Genomic DNA, 21,386 nt, shown 5'->3' with positions numbered 1-21,386 from the left:
TTATAAAGGAAGTCTTATTCATATATTAGTTTCTTACAAACCAGAACTGGCCTTTATAGGCTATTTAGGAAGTATTTTTTTTTTTCATTTTCAGCAAAAAGATTTTGTTTCACCTTTGAAAGGTAATTGCAAAGGATGAATAATGTGAAATTCTCTACAATTTCAAATATCTAGTGATCTGACAAGCATACTTAATTTAACAATTAAGTTGTAATTTGGATACATTTCTATTTTTTAAAATAAAAACTTTTATATAAATATAGGAATTATTATACTAAAAACACAAATTTACTATATTCTTAAAAACACTTTTCAAAATTTTAAAATTTGAAGAATATAAATTTTTTTACTTCCTCAAATTAAAAAAAATGAAAAGGATTTTTTATATAAGTCTCTACTTTTTGTACATATAAGATGTATTATATTTCATTAAAGAGTTTTTTTTTTTAAAAAAAAAAAAAAAAAGGAAGGAAGTGTATTACCTAAACTATCATTTGTTAGTTTAACAAAAACAGATGCTTAATTTCTTTTATATTATCTCTAAGGAAAAGCATTCTTCTCATGGATGTACTGTAGTTGAAAGTGGCAATAGAAATTTATTGGTATAATTAAGAGCACTCATGGATGTGTTTAGTGCTGAGTATTAATCATTACAATAGTGCCGAAGCTGCTAAACTAAATTGGTTTTTTTAATCTCCATATGAATTATTTGCAAGCCAATTAGTCGCAATCAAATATAAATAGTTAATTAGTTTTCTACTAGTCTTTTCTATAGTTAGCTCTATGAAATATGTTTTATTCCCCAATTGCTAATAATTAATAATGGCAACAATCAAATAAAATCAAAAGCAATTACTTCAAGTCATCAAGTATTTCATTAGAATATTTTATTTTTCTTTCTAGTGAACGAACTCTAGAAATTAAGTGTCATCATTGGAATATTTTATTACAATAAAAGGAATTAAGTGTTATCATCATTATCATTATCATTATTATTTTTTCATAATTTTTTGAACTACCTTTTTTATGTCACTTCACTCCGAATACATTTGATACACAAAATTATGATTTTGGGGAATTAAAAATGTTAAAAATATAAATTTATGTCATATTCTTAAAAACACTATTCAAAATTTTTAAAGTTGGGCGAAGAGATATTTTTTTGCTCCCTCAAATTTTAAAAATTTTGAAAAGGATTTTTTGTGTAAGTCTTTACTTTTTGTACATATAAGATTTCTTATATTTCGTCGAAGAGTTTTCTTTTTTTTTTTTTTTTAAAGGAAAATTAGAAGAAAGGATGTATATTCAAACACTAGTTTAACAAATACTTAATTTATTTTACATTATCACTAAGGAGAAGTTTTCTTCTCATGGACGTGCTATAGTTTAAAGTGGTAACAAAAATTTAGTTGTTCAATTAGGAAGCAATCGTGGACACTTAATTGGTTTTCAGATGAGATGACTAACTCTTTGCAAATATTATTTCATAATGTTTCCAACATGGCTAAAAGACAATGATGCTCTTTCCTCACGCTAATAGCATCAACCGCAACATCTTATGTCATTGGCTTGGGTTAAAAAAAATGAACCAAAGAAAGAAACAAAGAAAAGGAACTTAACCATAAACCAGTCTTCTAATATTGCTAATCATATAAAGACTAGCCCAGGCATTCATAGTAGTAAATTGATGTTTCACCAAATATTCATCAGATAGTCACAAACAGGTAACTGAATCCAATTGAATGTTTGCCAAGGCAATCTCTTAGAAAAAGTAGCAATAACTACAAACTCTCATTATGCCAAACCTACCAACATATATAAGTCTATTTTATTTGGAAAAGAATGGTACTGCCATCTGGTTCCGGTACTCTAGCAACTGCAAAATGGACTCTCTTCAAACGTTTAGTTTCAAATTAAGCAGTGGCTTGCTTCAAATATGCATCAAGTCGGCCTGTTCCTGAGGCTTCTTTAGTCCAGGGAACACCATCTTTGTTCCAGGAATGTACTGCATAAACAAATTTTACAAAGTTATTAGTTACAGAAAACAATGAAAAGGAAGTAACCTGAAAAAGACAATTTCTAGCTTTGTAAAAAGATTTCTTATCTTTCGTTTGTGTTGTATCCACTATAGTTTGTAGTTACCATATTCAATGCAGAATTATCTTATTTTTGATCATTATACAAATGCCTTCTGGGATAATTGGATGATTGAACAGGAAGTCATGTTACATCATTTAATAAATGTCATAAAATATATTTATATCAGATTTCCACAAATTCTAGATGTGAACAGGAAGTCATGTTACATCATTTAATAAATGTCATAAAAAATGCAAAAAATAAAATAAAATAAAATAAAAATTAAACCCTATAAAGGATATACATTTGCATGGAGAATAAATATCTAATCCAATAAATTTTCATAAAAACTATTTTTACTTTTCACAAAATTTTTAATGGTGGCCTCTTAGGATTTTCTTTGAAGCTGCTTCTGGATGGGAATGGCCGATCTAGATAGAATTGAAAGAAAACAAAAGAATTAAAAGAAAAAAAAATAAGAAGTGAGATTTTCAATATTTACTAATATAACCATGATAGATTTATAAATGAAATTACATTGACTTGTAAATCATTTGTCAAGATAGCTTTTACCAACCTTGACATAAGAATATTTTAACTATACATATTGACTTATAATTTTTCTATCAAGATTGTATTACTATAAATTAAAGAAAATTTTAGCAAATTCCATATATGTCATTATTGCCTTATTTAGCTACCTTGACATACAAATATATTAATTTTATATTGACTTATAAATTCTCTGTCAAGGTTGCATCGTCATAAGTCATGGAATAATCACTGGAATTCATATAAGTCATTATTCCTTTTAACTAAGTTTTATATGTCATAGTTGCCCATTTAAATAAAAAATATTGACATATACTACTTTAAGTAAAGATAATATATGTCAACAATGACCATTTTTCTTGTAGTGTATATATATATATATATATATTATTTTGTTAAATACATCCAAAGACATCGCAATTTCAAAAGAGAGGATGCGAGCATATCAAGTTTTTAGGACTTACATTTAATAAATATATTAATATTGGAGTGCGTCACCATGCATCCACTTAAGAACCAACTGACACTGATGATGAGATAGAATTGAAGAATCAACAAGTCATCATTGAAAACAAACTGCAACAAGTGTAGAGCATAGAAAAACAAAAAAGAGAATAAATCACAATATGTTGGTTATGTGTAGACCCTCCATTTTGTCCTATTAGCACATGTCCTATTACATGTTTGCTTGGTACTTTACAATAATTCCCTTATGGCCCATTACTACTCATGTAGCTTATCTTTTCTAAGTCACCTTGGAGACTTTGGTTGAGGGACTCATCTAACCCCATTGTGATTCTAGGAAGCTTTAATTGAGACTTAGGTTTTTTTCCTTCCTTGTTAGGCCCATTTAGATACTCTTGGCCCATTAGGCACCACCTTAGGCCCACTTAAGCACTTTTCTAGGTTTAGTTTCACTCAGATTTTTTTATTTTTATTTTTATTGTTTTTCTTTATTTATTTATTTTATTGATTGATTTTAGGGTTAAATGAGTTTTGATTTATTTTATCTTATTTCATTATTATTATTATTATTTGTATTTTGTTTATTTATTTTATTTTGTAGTTGCATGAAATGAATTTTTTATTTTTGGTGGTTTGAGTTTGACACTTTGCTTTCTTTATTACTTTTTTATTTTTATTTTGCATGAGAAAATTTGGGGAATGGGGAGCTGGAAAGCAACGTCCTTGACACATTTCTCAAAAAGGAGCCAAACTTTTGTTAATTTATGCATTGAGCGCAAGGCTCGGTGATGTATCATGTTGGCGAACCTAATGCCATTTATCTTTTCCCCGAAGATTTGGCGGTTGTCGGAATAGCGTATTGCACACACCAACAGACTTTAGATTACGATCTTACTCTATCGTTGAACCTTCTTCATCGAAGCATGCTTGAAATAACACATAGCCATGATTAGTATGCAGCAAAGCAGATCAGGGTCTTCGAAAAGCCTTAGATCTCCAAGTACACAACCATTTTTATCGGTCTCAATCATAGATCCTATCAAATTGGGCAATAGCGTCTAGGCTTACATCTCTTATCATGTCATCACCAAGACAAATTTACCTGAGTACCAAGGACAAGAGAAGATTGTTATTCGATGTTACAATGATTTTGTTTGTTTACGTGACCGTTTCTTTGAGAAGTACAAAGTCATTTTTGTTTCTCCTTGATCTTCCAAAGAAGAGTGCTGGAGAGAAGTTCATTTCAGTGCTAAATTTATTAAGATGAGGTGTCAAGCATTTGATATATTTGTTAACAAGATAGCATTGCATCATGAGCTTTAGCAAAGTGAGGACCTAAGAACCCTTTTGCAGGTAGATGAAGAGACGATGGAGAGAGCAAGGCTCCTCGAGGAGATCATGAATATATTGACTTTCATAGCCATTTTGAAATAGCTAGAGCTCTTGAATCGTATGATCGGATATTGAGTTCTATCCCGATCATCTATGTGGGCTCTTTGACTAAGTTAAAGTAGTTTCTTTAAGTTATGGTTGAACCTGCTAGATCTTCTCTCAAGCAGAACTCAATGCGACTTCCCCTATGGAGATCTCTCAATTATTTAGAAGCAAAATGTCAATCCTCCTATCAGAGACAGTTCAATCCCGATGGAAAGAGTATTAAAAACGACACTTGTCCTGACCATAGTGCAGTGGACATCTGAAGAGGTTGCAACATGCACACACATGGAAGACGATCTCTCCAAAAAAGGAACACGATACGCATGATATGGCATGGAGAATATTTTTGGGAAGGTGACTCAGCATCACATAGATGATTGTTGGCTCTCTCCGGGCTAGTGAGTGGTCTTTCCATGTAGGTGGAGTCAATGGGAAGGAGTGTAGAGGACGCTCATGAGAAGGGATCACACTGGTTTTGGAAGGGTGGATTTGGGGCATGAAAGGAGAAAATAAATGATAGATGAATGAAGATGATTTTTGGGGAAGATACAGAGAAGGAAAAGGTTTTTTTGGAAAAGGAGTTTTCAACACGTTGAAGAAAAAAAAATGCTGAGCGTAGGGAAGAGAATGAGAATGTTTTGGGAAGATAATAGAAGGTGATTGGATGTGGAGGGGTGCAGCATAATAGAGATTGATTGAGAGCGTGATAGAGATGGAATTGAGAGAGAAGAGAAAGGTACAGCCACACCAGTGAGAGAGAAGAGAAATGTGCAGCCGCACCATTGAGAGGGAAGAGAGAGGTGTAGCCGCACCATTGAGAAGGGAAAGAGAGGTGCAACCGCACCATTGAGAAGGGAAAGAGAGGTGCAGCCGCACCATTGGAGAGAAAAGAAAGGTGCAACCGCACCATTGGAAAGAAAAGGAAAGGTAGCCGACTAGTGGTGAACAAGACGCTGGTTTTGGAGGAGATGAGGGTTCTAACTCAGCCACACCATTGGAGTTTTGGGGAAAGCACGATTGCCTCTAATACCATGCACCATTCGGATTGCTTTGGAGTACGCATCGTCGGTTGATTTTTGATTCATCCTATCATCCACACGGTTGCCACTATGAGAAGCATACAACATACAATCTACGCACCTATCCGACTGGGTAAGCTGATTCTTCTCTCATATTTTTTTAAATTAGTCAATATAATTTGAGAAAACAAAGGCTATGCTTAGTTAAGAAAAACACCCAAAAAAGGGGGAGGGGGGGGGGGGTGAATTGGGTTTTTAAAATCTTTTCAATCATAACAAATTTAAACAAAATATAAGCAAAGTAAAGAGATAGAGTTTAGAGAATTCAAACTTGGGTTTATAGTGGTTCGACACTTCCTTGCCTACGCCCACTCTTCTCAACCTCCTAACCGAGTGAAGGTTCCACTAACTTGAAGCTTCAACCAAGCTTCCAATCTTCTTACACTTGGATTCTAGCTGCAATGGGCTCTTACATAACCTCTTCAAGATTCAACCCTCTTGAAGGCTTTAACACTCAGATTGTTACAAGATATAATCACTCAACCTAGCTTAAGGATGGCTCAAATACAAGACAAAGCTAGGATGACACACAAGAGTGCACTAAAGGATATGCAAGTGGTGATTTTAATGCACTATGAAAGAAATGAGAGCTTTTTGATCAAGAACAGGTAGGTAGACTTTGAATGCAAGTGTTCTCTTGTCAATAAATGAAGTGGAGCTCTCAATTTATAGGTTTCTAAGCTCGGGAGTCAAAAACAACAAAAGGTAACCTCGTCTGGTCGAGCTAGGGGTAGACCAGTTCACTAGCTGTTGGAGCATTTAATGCATGACAGGTTACCGTTGCCTCAATCGGACCTCGACCGGTAAGAGAAACACCTCGATCGGGAAGAGAAGGCTACTGGGAAAGAGAGAAGATTTTTGACCTCCCTCGATCGGTCCTTGATCGGACGACCCTAACCGGTCGACCGGTTCCTCAACCGGTTGAGCCGGTTGGCCATAGCCTCGACCGGTTGAGCCTTTTTGGCCCCGAAAACCTATTTTTTTGATTCCTTTCTTTTCTAACACTTAGGCAAGGTCTTTAGGTAAATTATTAAGCCAATTATAAAACATTTTGCCTAAGGTACATTAGTTAAAAACTCGGGTTTTAATGAAATCGACGTTTTAAAGAATAAACCGAGTTTTCAAAGATGCATGAAACTTGTGAAAATCCTAAGTGCACTCATGCATTCATCTTACATTAGTTTCCTATGATCACAAGTCTTCCAAGCGTCTCGATTTTTTATCCATTTGGTCCTTTGATGAATTTTCGAGTTTATACCTGAGATTCTTAAACATTTAAACCAATTAGTCACTTAACCATGGTTTGTTATCATCAAAACCCGATTAGGAGAACCCCTGGGCTAACATAATTAATACAATGTGTTAAAGATCCTATTTGAATTTACTATAGTACATTTGTAATTCATCATTAGATTTGAGTTATATTTATTTATTTATGTGTTATCTATTTATCCATTTGTTAATAAGATTGATTCTATAGGTTAAAGATTTAGTTTTAAAATCTGTTTTGGTTAGTTTTTAATTCAACTTTAGGTTTAAGTGCTCTTATAAAATTTTAGTTTGTTAAAATAATTGATAATATGTGTTAAGGATTTGATTTTAGATTTGCCTTAATTAGTGTTTAATTCATTTTAAGCTTAGATTTCATTTTAGTAATGTAAGTTTATTTAGAAAATTGATTTCATGAATTCATATTTTGTTTTATTTAGTTTGCTTTCATTTAATTTGATTAATTTTAATTATTTTAGGTACTTTTATAATTTTAGGTCATTAATAAAATCAATTCTATATTTGAAAGTTCATGCCTTTAGTTTACTCTGATTTAGTTTTACTCATCTATTCAGTTTAGGTACTATTTTCTATAATATTAGTTCATTAATAAAATTGATTCTATATTTGAAAATTCATGTTTGCCTTGATTTAATTTGGTCCATTTTAATTAGTCTAGATGTGTTTGTGTTTAATTGATCACGTGCTAGTTCTTGATTGTTATTCTCAATTGATATGTTTCTTGAATACTAGTCATTAATTCTTGGTGGATATCTCATTAGCTTATTTGATCTAAGTTTGAATAGTTTATTGCTTTGGTAGTCTCTTGTAAAATTTACTTTTCAGAGGCCATAAGAAAATAGTGAAGATTGGTCTCTGTTCTCACCACTCTAGTTAGCTCGGTTGTCAAAAATTTTACTTTATGATTTTGTTTTGTTTTGTTTTCTTCAAATTAATTTCTTTCACTTCAAGACAAAACACTTTTCTCAAAATATCCCTTTGAAAATCTATTTTTTTTTAAAAAAAAAAATCATTTAGAGTCCTTAGAATCAAAATCTCATTTTCTTAAATAATATGCAACCATGTTTTGATTGGTTTGCATCTTTCTCAGTTTTCAATAAAAACTACGATTTTGAATGGAATACGAATCCAAGCTTGTGGTCCCAAACAAATGGGATAATTCTAGGCTAGATTTGTGTATATCAATTGGAGAATTGGTGGAACCCCTACATAAGAAAAATTTTCGAAACTCATCTTTATTGTCACCTTTGCTACTTGTTGAAATCATATCTATCTATTTTTTAGGAATTATATACAAGATGTATGTGATAATTGATGATTTCGTATACTTTGATAATTTTTTCTATGCTAATTAGATAAGAAGCGTGTTAGGATTTCTGTATTTTATTATTTATTATCTAACCCCTCATGTCTTGTGGAAGCACGTCACAAGTTATCTATGCTTTCTAGGTACACCCCCTATCACATACCTTCTAAATTATGTGAATATGCTTGTCACTGTGAACCACGCCTATGTTTGATAGTGCTTGGGTGTCTTGATATATTGTTTCATTGTTCGATTATTTATGATAAAGCACATGCTGGATAATATCCTATTTGAACTAACTTTGATGTATTGTGATAACGTTTAAGAAGCAATCCAGGTACGCACCCTAAATCTTCTTTATGATTTGTGATTGATTATCTTGTTTAGTATGTTATTTTTTTTAAATTTCCTAGTCTACCTAGGTACCCTTAATCAACCAATTAATTGCCCCAGTTCCCTCAACTTAGTCGATAGAGACCTTTGTAGGGCTTAGAGGGGTGCTACCTTTTAGAGGTACCTTCTCAATAGGTAATCTGATCCCCGGACCAAGACTTGGGGTTTTCAAAGACACGCTTTTCCAAAAACTATGGAGTCACTTCTTTGGGGTTTTCTTTCTTGTTTTATTTTCCTTTTTAAAATAAAATCAAATAAGTGGCGACTCCAACTTTTCCAAAACTAATTTTTCACTAATAAAAGCGAGTCTCGTCGATTGAATGAGAACGCATGTGAAAAATGCGGGTTCACATTATGTCCTTCAAGCATGAGCTAAGGCAACAAAGGTAAAACTAGAAGCCTCTTTAAACAACCAAAAACTTATAAAAAAGCATTCAATTATAGAGATTCATTAGTTAGAAACATAATTAAACATTATTTTTATGTGTTGAAAATACTTTGTAAATGTTTTAAAGTGTTTTTTTATCAAAACAAAATAAAAGATATTTGGCAAAGTTTTGAGATTCGCTTCTAAAAATTTATCTAAAAATTTAGAATGTCTTTTGAAGTTAGTTTAGAACAATTACTTATTAAATAGGGAATTTTAAATTTTTAAAAATTATATTCTCAAAGTATTTTCTTTTATTTACATCAAAACATAATTAAAAAAAGTTTATAATTTCTAATCATCTCAAAGTCATTTTCAAATGGATTTTAAAAACTTTCATATTCATATTATATGTACATATTAATTTTATTCGTTTATAATAATTTTATTTATTTATGTCTTGATTTTACTCTTATCAAAGGCTATAATTCACACAAATTAAAAGGCACAGTGGTTTGATAAGCCTGTTTGCAGAATATATTTTCCAAACACGTTTCTGTTTGCAGAATATATTTTCATATTTGAATGGAGAGAAGGTGGAAGTACAAGGAATTTAGTCAAATCCAATGGCTTTTGAAGACTAAATGAAATCCCCATTTTGTCTCAAATTGAACCAAATACTATTTTTATGAGGGAGGTCGGGAAATCAGAAAGTGGCACGTGGTAGCCACGTGTTACAAAATGTGATCTCCAACGATTTCGTAACCCATTTTAATTCAAGTGATTGAATCTTGAATCTACCCACAAATTCCATCTAAATTACGAGAGTAATTTTAGAAAATATTTTTTATTTATTTATGTTTTTAATATTTAAAAGATAAAAAATTTATAGTATTAAAAAATTAAAAACGTTTTTAATAATCATTACTAAATTGACTTTAAGTCTACTTAAAATTATTTTAATTTTTTTTTAATTATAAATTATTATAACTCTTCTAGTCTCCTTATGAAACATGCATGCATGCATGGAGACACTTGTTTAGTTTCTGACACTGATGAAGCTCACACAACAAAGTGGCGAGCCATGCTGTTGAAGGGCCGGCGGCTCTATTGACAAACACTTGGAGGGCAACACCCCACGTCGAAGCCGCCGGCAGGCTGTTGGCTATTTGGCGTGATTTTCGGCTTCTAGGTTCAAATCAAGATATGGACAAAAAGGCAGAAGAGCAGCAGCATACGCCAATAACAAGAAACGCGGTCTGCTTAGCCTGCAAATATATATGAGATGGATTAAGACCGGTTCCCATCTCTTCTTCCCAAACTATTTTTGCAACAGATCTTGCCACCCTGCACCAAATACTCACTTATTAATATGATATTGCTCTTTCATCCAAATTCAATTAGTCAAATTTGTGGGAGGAAGGCATGCTTGTTTGATTAGTTACAAAAACCAATCTTTTATTTATATTTAGGTGGTGTTTATTTTTTTGGTTTTTTGCTGAAAGCAATTTAGTTTTAGAATTTAGGTTGTTTGTTTTTCTACTTTTTTATGAGTTATTATAAACTTTTTACTAAATAGAAAAAGCCAAAATATGTAGCTTTTTCTAAATAGAAAAAATAACATATTGGTTTTTTTAACTTTTTAATACTTAATAGAAATAAAATACAACAAAAATAAACAACTTAATATTTAACACTATTAAGCATTAAGGTTCTATTTAGAATTAAGTAAAAAAACAAACATCACCTTAGTCAAATAATTTTTCATTAAAAATTAAAGAAAAAAATCATATGATTTAATAAATAAAATCATATGAAAAAGTCTAGCCTATATTTTATAAATGGTAGTAAAACTCATATCACTCATATTTACTTTCCATATATCATCCACATATTAATCTTTGAAACTAGATTTTCTTCTATTTTTAAAATTTGATGAAAATAATTTTACTTATTCTTTAAAAATATTACTCATTTTTCTTTGTTTTTAAAAATTAGAAATAAAAAACAACTACCAAATAAAATACTAAAATTTTGAAAACAAATTCTATTTCTATAAAGACTGAAAACCGATTTTTAACTTCTTTTAGGCAGTGCACGTGGTCAAATGATTTTACTTTCGTTATTTTTTAATCAAGGAATTGAAATTACATTAAGCAGGCCAACAACTCCCACAACCCACCAACCCTTTGACCGCACACCACATTTGTCTTGGGTTTTGACCAGGAAGAAACATCCGGGCTCCATCCCTATATCCACGTGGATTCCACGTCACGTTGCAGCATCTCAGCCTTGGGCGTGGACAGATTAAGGGTCTGGATTTCAAAGACTGCAGGGCTGAAAAGTTCTATATAAGTAGAAGCTTCATTCACCATACACCTTAGTAAGTTCAGAGCACTGCTGTCTAGTTCCTCTCTCTCTCCTTCTCGGTTGAAGTTGTTTCTTTGTGGGGATTCTAAGATATGGATGCAACGAACTGCCATGGAAGCAACAAGGTGGAGAGTTTCTGCGTGAGTGATCCGCTGAACTGGGGAATGGCTGCGGAGACGTTGAAGGGAAGCCATTTGGATGAAGTGAAGCGCATGGTGGCGGAGTACCGGAAGCCGGTTGTTCGGCTCGGTGGTGAGACGCTTACCATATCGCAGGTGGCGGCTATCGCCGGGCGGGAGGGGGATGTGGGTGTGGAGTTGTCGGAGACGGCGAGAGCGGGCGTGAACGCGAGCAGTGAGTGGGTGATGGAGAGCATGAGCAAAGGCACCGACAGCTATGGTGTCACCACTGGGTTTGGTGCCACTTCACATAGGAGAACCAAACAAGGTGGTGCCCTGCAGAAGGAGCTCATCAGGTAAAATTACTTTACAGTGGTTTTAGAAAATACTTCATAAAAGCACTTTGGACAATATTAGTAGTTTGAATCACTTTTGAAAAGTGAAAAAATTACTTTTAATATTTCGCAAAGGAATACTTGATAGCCGATGTTTTAAAAGTCGGTGTTAGGATACGTGAGTTAATGGACCTGTTAACTTATTCATATCTCTTAATGAATCCAGTCCTTTTTGGTTACTTTCTATTATCTAAAACAGTTGTTTTGATTTGAAAACTTGAATTGGTTGGTGATGTGCTGGGTTGTTGATGCTTGATACAGGTTCTTGAATGCTGGGATATTTGGGAACGGAAGAGAGTCATGCCACACACTGCCTCACTCAGCAACAAGAGCCGCCATGCTCGTGAGGATCAACACCCTCCTCCAAGGCTACTCCGGCATCAGATTTGAGATTCTGGAAGCAATCACCAAGCTCCTCAATCACAACATCACTCCATGCTTGCCTCTGCGTGGCACCGTCACTGCCTCCGGAGACCTGGTTCCTCTCTCCTACATCGCTGGTCTTCTCACCGGCAGGCCTAATTCCAAAGCTGTTGGACCTTCCGGTGAAGTTGTCAATGCCGAAGAGGCCTTTAAAATGGCTGGGATCGAGTCGGGATTTTTTGAGTTGCAGCCTAAGGAAGGCCTGGCTCTTGTTAATGGCACTGCAGTTGGCTCTGGCTTGGCCTCTATGGTGCTTTTTGAGACCAATGTGCTGGCAGTTTTGTCTGAAGTTTTATCGGCTGTTTTTGCTGAAGTGATGCAGGGGAAGCCCGAATTCACTGACCACTTGACTCACAAATTGAAGCACCACCCTGGCCAAATCGAGGCTGCAGCCATTATGGAGCACATTCTAGATGGAAGCTCTTATGTGAAAGAAGCTAAGAAGCTACATGAGATGGATCCTCTGCAGAAGCCGAAGCAAGATCGATATGCTCTCAGGACTTCACCTCAATGGCTTGGCCCACAGATTGAAGTCATCCGAGCATCAACTAAATCCATCGAACGGGAGATCAACTCTGTGAATGATAATCCCTTGATCGATGTTTCCAGGAACAAGGCTCTACATGGTGGCAACTTCCAGGGGACCCCAATTGGAGTCTCCATGGACAACACCCGCTTGGCCATTGCAGCCATTGGGAAGCTTATGTTTGCCCAGTTCTCAGAGCTTGTCAATGACTTCTACAACAATGGACTGCCATCAAATCTCTCTGGAAGCCGAAACCCGAGTCTGGACTATGGTTTCAAGGGAGCAGAAATTGCCATGGCCTCCTACTGTTCAGAGCTCCAGTTCTTGGCCAATCCTGTCACCAACCATGTCGAAAGTGCTGAGCAACACAACCAAGATGTGAACTCCTTGGGCTTAATCTCCTCCCGGAAAACAGCCGAAGCGGTGGATATCTTGAAGCTCATGTCTACCACATACCTAGTGGCACTCTGCCAGGCCATTGATTTGAGGCATTTGGAGGAGAATTTGAAGAGCACGGTGAAGAAGACTGTAAGCCACGTAGCTAAGAAAACTCTAACCACTGGAGCCAATGGAGAACTCCACCCATCGAGATTCTGCGAGAAGGACTTGCTAAAAGTGGTGGATGGGAACATGTATTTGCCTACATCGATGACCCCTGCAGCGCCACATATCCACTGATGCAGAAGGCAAGGCAAGTTCTTGTGGAACATGCGCTGAACAATGGCGAAAATGAGAAGAATGGCAGCACCTCAATCTTCCAAAAAATAGTGGCATTCGAGGAGGAGTTGAGGCCGTTTTGCCCAAAGAGGTTGAGAGCGCAAGAGGTGGGGTGGAGAGTGGAAACCCATCAATTCCGAACCGAATCAAGGAGTGCAGGTCATACCCATTGTACAAGTTTGTGAGGGAGGAGCTGGAACAGGGCTGCTGACTGGTGAAAAGGTGAGGTCACCAGGGGAGGATTTTGACAAGGTGTTTACTGCAATGTGTGAGGGGAAGATCATTGACCCTCTTCTGGATTGTCTTAGTGCTTGGAACGGTGCTCCTCTCCCAATCTGCTAGGGGATTTCACCCTTGCACATACTCTTTTACTTTACACTTCCAACTTTCTTTCATCTCTGTTTGTAAAACTTGAGATTGTCTGCACGCTTTCAATTTTGTGATACAAAATTTTTTTGTATTAATTATTGGCTATGCAAAATATTTGATACCAATTTGTTGGAGTAATAGGATTGTGGTAAAAATAACTACAATTTGAGCTCTAATACCAATTGTTGAAATGATAGGATTGTAGTAAAAATATCAACAATTCAATCTTGAGATTTTACAAATTATATATATATATATATATATATATATATATAATGCGCTCTCTAATAAAATGATATCTTGTATCAATGTGCTTGTAATGATAATGAAAAACTGAATTTTTTTTAATGTAATTGATAATGGTTTGCCCATGCATTAACCTTCCTAGGTGAGGTTCCGGGATGTGTCTCTCTTAGAGTCAATCTCTTTGCTAGCTAGACTCTCCAACCTATTGGTTTTGATTAATAGGTTGTCATTATCGACTAGCCTAAGATTCTCTATATGTTATTTGAATGATTTTATCATGAGGTGGACTCATTCCATAGTCTGTCTTCTCTTGTAATAGTTTCTACATCGTAAATCAACAGTCAAGTTCAATTGTTTAGTTCACATGCAATCATTGGAGTTTGTAATGTTTCCAAGGTGGATGGTAGAAAAGATTTAGGTTGAGCTCTCTACATACTAGAATGGTTAGAAATCACCATTATGGTTTTAAAAACAGTTCTACTTTTTTAGTGGAATGCACATCTAAGGACCTTTTGGTTAAGGCAGGGATGAAAATGTCGAGATATATCGACAAAATATCACCGATATATCGGTGTATTGATGGTTACCGACACGATACATGTAGGAGAAATATCGACCATTTAATTCTCTCCCTAAATCTCTTAAAATGACCCAAAATTCCTATACGAGAAGGTAGAGTGGCCTAGCCCAAACCACTCCAGCCCAGCCCACGCCCCCAACCAGCATAGCTCGATAGCCCAAAGTGAGTTGCATGCCTGCCCACCACTCACCACTCCAATACTTAAAAAAAGTTTTTTGGTGTAATCAATTGTCAATGTGGGATTGCAATTGCACCCCTGATCACCCGCTCATATTTCCTCACCAACACTAGTCAACCAACCATGCTTCATTTGACAAAATGTTCACATTTTATGTATATATGTAGATATGTACATTATTAGCATTAAATATATTAACCATCACTATAAGAAAAAGGTCTTTATTGACAGTTTTTCATCATCAAGATAAGGTATATCTATTAAGGTAGATCAATATTCACAAATGTTATCTATGCCAGTGTCAAGAAGTGATAAAAGCTACCTTAACATATGCATGAAATAAGGTAGGCCTTATTTCTATCAATGTAGGAATCTTATTAATATGACATATGTTAATGTTTCTTCCACGTCAGTCAAGGTGAGGTTAAACATATGTGAAGGTAGACTCATTGTTTTGTCAAGATTATATTCAATATTTGTTAACCTTAAGTATGATATATGTCAATGTTGTTGTATATGCTTTTAAATTTAATTTACACATATGTCAAGAATTTTTATTTTATTTTTTAATTTTTTTTTTAAAGTTGAAATTTTAATATGATAAGGTCCCTTTATTCTTAAGTCAAGGACTACAATGTCTTTTATGTCAAGATTTCTTTATTCATATAAAGGAAATTGTTTTATTTCATATCAAGGTTGTATATGGAACATGACAACAACCTAACCTGTTGCCCAAACGATCTACATAAAAATTGAACATGTTGTGTATATATATACACGGATAAACTACATGAATGTATAAAATATATTTTTTTAAAAAATATGAACATGTAGGCAAATATATTGACAAAAAAAAAAAAAAAAACTTAATATCCTTGCATAATCTTGTATTATCATCACATACATCCAAATAAAGGCAAATATGTACCCAAAAATCCAATAGTTATACATGATAAATATAATTGTATGCATGATCTTGTGCCTTCAAAAGTGTTGTAATTGCTGCAAATGCCACCTAACCTTCTACAAGTAGGAAAAAAAACATCAGTATATGTTTATATTTGAAAGATTAATAAAATGATATAAATATGTATCCAAATGTATTCCCAAACAACCTAACAACTATATATAATCTTGTTATCTTGTCAAATATATATGAAAAAAGGATAGATATTTACCCAAAAATATCCAAATATTAAGTATCTGTACATGATAACAAAAATTTATGCATGATCTTCTCCTCTAAAAACTGCAACTACTGCAAATGTCACCTAACTGCAGACAAGAAAGAAAAAATTAACATTATTTTATGTTTGTGTTTGAAAGTTCATTAAAAATATATAAATATGCATCCTAAATATATCGAAATGTATCCACAAACAACCTAACAAGTATACATGATCTTATACTATTATCATATATATATATATATATATGAGATATTTAACCAAAAATTAAATAATTATGCATGATAACAAGAACTTATACATGATCGTGTACTCTAAAAATTGCAAGTGCTACAAATGTCTCCCAACCTCTTGCAAGTAAAAAAAAACATTACTTTTTGTTTATGTTTCAAATTAAAAAAAAAAAAAAAGATATAAGCATGTACCCAAATATATCCAAATGTATTCACAAGCAACCACGCAGCTATACATGATCTTGTACTCTTATCAAATATATATATATAAAATGATAGATATTTACCAAAAAATCTAATAGCTATACACGATGACAAAAACTTATGCATGATCTTGTACTCTAAAAATTGTAAATGTTGCTAATATCACCCAACCTCTTGCAAATAAGAAAAAAAACAACATTAGTTTATGTTATATTTAAAAGTACTAATTAAAAAGATATAAACATGTACCAAAATATATATTTTTTTTTAAATCTAGCAATGAACTTTTAGGGAAAAAATATAGATAAGATATGTACCTAAAAATATCCAATAAAAGAAAAAACTAATTGCAACTTTTCATACATGATAGCAAGAACCTATGCTGATGTTGTATTCTTAAAATTCCAACTACTACAAATGTTATACAACTTCTTGCAAGTAGATAAAAAAACTACATTACTTTAAGTCTATATTTAAAATTTTACTAAAATGATATTAACATGTACGAAATTTTATGCAAAAAGAATCCAACAAACATACATAATAAACAAAACATTAATTGGTACTTTCATCAAATGTATCTTTTAAAAGATATAGGTATGTACCCAAAAGTATCCAAAACTTGAGCATCTATGCATGACAATAAGATCTTACGTTTGATCTTGAAATCTCAAAATTGCAACAATTGCAAATGTCACCCTATACCTTGCAAAGAGAAAAAACGCAACATTAATTAAAATTTATGTTTGAGATTTTATTAAAAAATTATAAAATTCACATACCCACTATACTTGGTCTAAGATAAGAGTGCTAAAAAATGAGACCCATTCAGATCTCACTTCATCTAACTCAGTTCATGAATAGGTTTTTTTCCCTTCAAACTAAAATATATGAGAAGAGAAAATATGCTAAAGTGAAACATTAAATATATGTATAAGTTCTCATGTACTTATGAAAATACATAGGTAAATAAACTTGAGATGTTAGGAGACTTCTATTTGCAATTATGTCTCGCATGTATCGCATGACAAAATATCCGCACATGACACCATCCAACTGTTTGGGCCCCTATGAGCAAAATTATATCAACAAAATTTCATGATCAAATATGACATCATATAAATTTGGTCAATTTTTTCATCCTTCACAATTAAAATTTTAAAAAACAATGAATGACATAATGTTAGTTTCAAATAAAATTTGCACCTAAATTAAGTCAATACATGTCTAGCATAATACCCTAAGCTCCCATTTTTACAACTTTGAGGGTTAAATTGGGTAAAATATAAGAATGTCAAATAACATGTATATGTGAAATATGGAAAAAAAAAAAAGGAATAGATAAAGGTAATGATTAATCATATTTATTAAGAATAGTGATTAACTTAAAAAAAGAAGAGAATAGTTAACTTTTGTCTGTGTGAAAATATCCCTTAGAAAAGATCATGACTTTTAAGACTTCATTAAGGTAAATCAATCAAGCTTCAAGAGCAATTATTGATAATATATTTGGAAATATGTAGTATTAGCATCCTTTACATCTCATAGATTGACATTATAGAAGAGAAATGCAATTAGTAATTATAAGGAATAAATGTTTTACATATGAACAATTTGATTGAAGATGGATAAAAGAGTAAAGAGTTTAGATTAAAGAGAGAAAGAGAGAGAGAGAGGTTGTGCCTTACAAGAAATGTCCAAACTAAATATAGGATGTATATAAGACATACTAAGGCCAAAAGAAAGATATAAAGAACAACTCACACCTAAGTAACATGATCAAAGCTATCTAAATGAATCCCATTGCTTTCTTACCCACACATACATCTAAATTGTTGTAAAGGATTGTCAATACTATGGGTTTGTTCTTTTTTAGCACTACTTCATTACTAGTGGAATAATGGACAAATGAGTACATTGTATTCATAGCAATATAGATTATATTTTCATAAGGTGGTGAAACAAACATATATGGTATCCTTCTCAACTCAACTTAGGAATAGGAAATAATAACAAAAACAATTATAAGCTAAGAAAATTCATATGTATAGGTATATATTCATGTGAGAGGAAGCCATATAGAATCTCTACATTTCAAAAATCAAGTAAACTTTAAATCAAGAAAGTAACTTAAATGTAGGTAAGTCTTCAAAAAGTTTAGAAGAAGGAAAAAATGTAACCTCAATAACTATCCACTTGAGCTATTTTTTAGATCCTTTCTTCTTTTAAGATACAAAAATTCGAAACCCCCTACAAAAAATAAGATTACATTAGTGTTTATTTTGAGACATGAAAATTAAAATTATGGTAGACTTACATGTTCACAATATCTTTTATATCTTGGTATGGCTATTGTAATATAACAAGTCTAAATAGTAGACTGTTTGTGATTTGAGGTCAATTACAGCCAAAACCCAATGAAACCTACAATATATTAACACATAATTTAGATAAATAGCATTTATAAGGCTAAGAAATTAAAAACAATTATAATTAACAACTTACCTTGAGTTATACGGAAGAAAAATCAAATCTGCCAATTTAGAGTCAATTAGGCGAGCAACAATGATCCTTGCTCTTTTTTCAATTTGTGGGACTATTGTTCCAGCCTTGGACACCAGTCCTGGATGAACAAATATAATTTTCTCATGTAGTGTATCATCTAGATGTTCATGCAGCCACCTAATGAAATATCACCCAGTTTAGAATTACTTAAAAAAAAAAAACGGCTTCTACTTATTTATATCATGAATGTAACATAAAGATTTACAACAAAATCTCACCAAATATAGAAACATATACAATTCATAGTCAACTCTTTTTGCAGAAATTACATCATTCATTTCAGTTGTCAAGAGGAAAGTTTGAAATTTCATCCCAAAAACATTGATTGGAAAGTCAACTTTGGGTGTCAGTTGACCCTCCAACATTGCTAAAACTGTTTTAGAAAACAATTGTATATCTCTTGGATTCTCATATTTGATTTTCTTTGGGGATGCTTGTATCTTCTTCATTTTATTCTTCCTCATGCCAAGATCCTAAACACATAAATAGATGCATGACATTAAAATGAAAAATAAATAAACCAAGAGTGTAAGAAAATATAACTCAACTTTGAAAGTTTGGGTATAACGTTATTCACCTCATCATTTTCATCATTTTCATCATTTATCACAAATGTAACAGGTCACAAAACCTCATATCCAACACTCTCCCTTATTGTACTAATGTTTTCAGAAAGTGAGAATGGAAGAAGTGCATTAGGTTGAAGAAGGTAAAGGATGACCACTAATATGTCAGTTCCATCAATGGAAATCTTTTAATCTCACAAATAAGTTCCATATGTAACAATGTTCTCTTCAGTTTCAAGAGCTAATTTGCATTTATAAACCTGTAAAAACATATTTTCTAATCCTTAATATTTCATTATAGTTATTTTATATATTGTTTTTATAAATTTAACTTAGGTAAAGCCATATATACCTAAGTTAGTGGAGAAGCTTTTCAAGTCCCTTCTGCTGATAGGTTCTCCTCATGAGCACTATAATGAGTCTTCCCTTGTATTTCTTCATGTTCCAACAATTGTTTCCTTATGTTTGTGTTGCTCACTTCAGAGTGGGGTGTTAGGGTTTTTTTTTTTTTTTTTTTTTTTTTTTTTTTTTTTTTTTTTTTTTTTTTTTTTCAGCTTTCAAAGAAATGATCTCCTCTTCCAAGCTCTTTACTTTCTCCCTTAACATCCTTTGACATTCCTCTTCTTCAAGAGTTTTTGTGGGTTTTGGTGTGTTGAAGAATTGTTTCGGCTTTTTTTCCCCACTTTTTCCTCTAACCCGTCTAGGATGCTCAGATGTACCCAATGCTAAAGTGAGGATATCCTTTTGGCCAACACATGTGATATTCTCTTCCTCAACAGCCTTTGCCAACTCATCCTCCAAAAAAATATTAGATGCTTCAAGAGTCATATTAAATAAAAAAAAAAAAAAACAAATGAAATTGACTAAAACTAAGTATAGGTTTGACAACTTACAATCTTTTCCGCTACAGGCCTTGTAACATCATCATATTCACATTTTTTCAATCTTGCTAGCTTCCACAAGACCCATCTATCAATAGGTTTCCATGAACCCGTCTTTTGCATCTATCAAAAAACAAAAAAGTGAAGTAATTAAACTTTACAAAAGTAAATGTCCAACAAAATAAAATACACTAATTCAACTTACCAATTCTTCTTGAAGTCCTGCATATCATTTCCTACTCACTTGATGAATATAAACATATTTTGCCCTCATTTCTTTTCTTTTTTTTTATTTAACTTGAAACTCTGTTGACAACCTATTAGCCACTAACTTTCTCCAGTCTTCAATTGGAATGTAATTATATTCAATTGGTGGCTGCAAAAGGTACTCGGGCTTATCCTTATAAGGCAGAATATACTCTTTTGTCAATGTGTGCCTGAATGACCTAAAACTTGTCCCAGTTGATGATATGACGTTTTATTTACTATTCTCATCAATCAAGAATGCACCCTAAAATATAAGATCTTGATTATTTAATAAGCATGTAAGGTCTACACAAAATATAGGAAAATAATTTCAGTACATTACTATATACCTTATAAGAAGATCTTGATTATTTAATAATCATGTAAGGTCTACACAAAATATAGGAAAATAATTTCAATTAATTACTATATACCTTAATGCAATCCCATAATTTCTCCTTTAATTCCACAAGGCACTACTCTCCAATCAATATGATATACTGGCACCATGGTTCGTGCTAGCACCCCCAAGTATGATACAAGCTGTACATATCCCTCACCCACTCCTCACCATCATCATTATATTGAATGCCAATTTTCACTCCTTCACTTC

General features: G+C 32.9%; 1 pseudogene; it reads left to right on the top strand.

The window, feature by feature from the left end:
• The first annotated feature begins 11,385 nt into the window (after positions 1–11,385).
• On the top strand, positions 11,386–14,012 carry LOC117932747 (annotated as a pseudogene).
• The last annotated feature ends 7,374 nt before the right edge of the window (positions 14,013–21,386 follow it).

The sequence above is a fragment of the Vitis riparia genome, chromosome 15 (assembly GCF_004353265.1).
Source record: "Vitis riparia cultivar Riparia Gloire de Montpellier isolate 1030 chromosome 15, EGFV_Vit.rip_1.0, whole genome shotgun sequence".
NCBI lineage: Eukaryota > Viridiplantae > Streptophyta > Magnoliopsida > Vitales > Vitaceae > Vitis > Vitis riparia.
The sequence above is the reverse complement of the archived record's forward strand: the minus strand, read 5'-3'. Positions and strand labels throughout refer to the sequence as shown.